The 2,253-nt window shown below is 47.9% G+C and overlaps 1 long non-coding RNA gene across 1 annotated transcript; it reads right to left on the reverse strand.

Annotated features, from left to right (window-relative positions):
* Positions 1–211: 211 nt before the first annotated feature.
* On the reverse strand, positions 212–1,583 carry LOC101631764. Its single transcript, XR_001145925.1, has 3 exons — positions 645–1,583; positions 486–545; positions 212–236 (listed from the first exon to the last, which is right to left on the reverse strand). It is a non-coding gene; the product is annotated as an uncharacterized LOC101631764 (long non-coding RNA).
* Positions 1,584–2,253: the final 670 nt, after the last annotated feature.

The following is a 2,253-nucleotide window of genomic DNA, read 5'->3' on the forward strand; positions in this document are numbered from 1 at the left end:
TTACTTGCTTGATGGAGGCTTCATGGTACATTAAAGGGAGGTGTGTGCTTTTTCACGCCGACTTCGTTGTGTTTGGGTGTTCTATGCCCGAGCTTGATCAGCTGCTGCTGTTGCCACTGGTTTGTTTTCTTTCAGGATCAAGGTGGGTACTTTCATATAAAATCTTATTTTTAATTCCTTCTCTGGCAATTCTTTCCTGGATTCTTTGTTTTGCATAATTGTACCTACAGTGGAACCTTAGAAGAACATGAAAAAAAATCTGTTAATGTAAAATTTCTGTAGAAGCTAATTTGAAATTGAAGATGCTTACAGATGACAATACTGAATATAAACCAAACCGGTTAAAACATTATTGATGCGTAGCACTGAGCAATTTAGATTCTTCACCAAGAATTGAAATATCCCATGGGAGTTTGTGCTCACTGGCGCTTGTGCTTGAGCATCAAACAGACACGGTGGTGGGTTTTGAGTACTTGCATACTTACCAGCATCCTAACGTCACCAAGAAAAATCCTCCTACTCCAACATCACATGATCTTCTAATTCTACCTGTCAAGAAGAAGCGTAAATAGCAAACATGTACAATTCCACCTAGGAAAAAAAATTTACACAAGTTTTTCTTAGAGAAAAATTGGGATACTCACTAGTTAATAAAAAATGTCCAAGACCAGCCACAGCAGCCCCTAAGGAACCGTACAGTATGGAATCCCGGGCACAGGGGATGTTTTCGACATCTAAAAAGCCTAGAAGTTTAAAGGGCTACCAAAGAAAAATAGAACAAAAACAGAAAGTGACTTCTAGGTGTCTGGATAAAGAAGATAAATCAATTCATTATCATCGTTCATCTGCTCTGATGTATCACCTGAATCCCTTGGAAACCTTGACCACGATAACTGACTTCTTACACCTAGATAAACATGTTAATGCCAGTTTATTAATAATTAGCTGGTGTTATGAGCTAAGGACATCTATATAAAATTTTTTGAGTGCTATCACTAGAATTAAATGAACAGCTGCCTAAGAGTATTTCACGCTGGAGTCTTGGACCATCCAGTGCAACCTGTGACATGACAGGCTGCACAGTACACGGTGACCACCTAGGCGGGGCAGGACGGCAAAAACTGGGGATGCAGAGTTGGGTTTCTCGACTCATTCAGAAGAACATCTGGCCTTTGTCCTGACTTCGGGAGTTTAGGTGCCTTCCATCTCCAAAGTGACTGGTGTGTAGCTTCTGAAAGAAGTTACTTGTTCACTTAAAGGTATATTGCATTGAAAATACTTGAAGATTATGTCAGTATGAGGGATTATAATTCTCAACCTAGATGGGATTCTATTGGATCAGATTACTAAGTGATGCACTGGGAGAAAGGACAGAAAAGTGCAAGTCAGGTTCGCTGTTCACTCGTGCTGCCAGAAAACCCGAAGAGGCAGATAACTGCTTCGTCTAACGGGCAAAGCCATGGTCTTAGACCTTTCTATACCTTTTTTTGGCCTCTCCTTGGTACCCACAGAAGCTGCAGGTGTTCACGCTTTTCAATATAAAACTTAAAACAGGTGGGGGGGCTACTCGTGTTTTGGGACTCACGTGGAGGGTGTGACTACGAGACCTGTCGCCAGAGCCCAGAAGGGCGGGGCGCGCCGTTCCGACACGCAGGCGAAGCGGCCGCTCAGCCACCGGCGGGGGCTCGGGACGAGGCCCAGGGCCCGGCCCCAGCACAGCCTGGTTTCTTGGGTACCCCCGTTACTCGGGGCCGCTTCATCAGGCTGATGCGCCCGCGTGCTGCGGCGAGCGGCAGCAGACAGCGGCGCCTCGCGAGTGGAAGCGCCACGGACTCGGACTTGCCACCGCACGCTTAAGTGCCTGCACAGACGAGGGCTTCAGACCCCCAAGCTCTAGCTCTACGGGCGCTGCGTCAGCATTTCATGTAGACGGGGCCGAGGGGCTCGGGCCGACATCCGGCCTGAGCCTGCGCCTGCCGCGCAGCGCCGCACTCCCAGTTCTAGCTTGAAAATTCCTTTTTTCTGCACTTGGTTCGTTCCTCGACCACTTGAGGGCTTCGCTTTGGCCATTCTCTGCATTGCATCAGTTTTTCTCCTTCACTCCATACAGAAGCAGCCCCTCGACATCGCTTCGCCGGACGCAAGTCTGCTGTCCCACTTTTCTGCCCCCTTTCACCGCAAAGCAAGTGATCTGCGAGCCTGTCCACTCACAAACGTCGCGTCCTCCCAGAACGCCTCAGCGAGGCGAGGCGC

This window comes from Condylura cristata, unplaced genomic scaffold, assembly GCF_000260355.1.
Source record: "Condylura cristata isolate star-nosed mole 26May11 unplaced genomic scaffold, ConCri1.0 scaffold00029, whole genome shotgun sequence".
Classification (NCBI taxonomy): domain Eukaryota; kingdom Metazoa; phylum Chordata; class Mammalia; order Eulipotyphla; family Talpidae; genus Condylura; species Condylura cristata.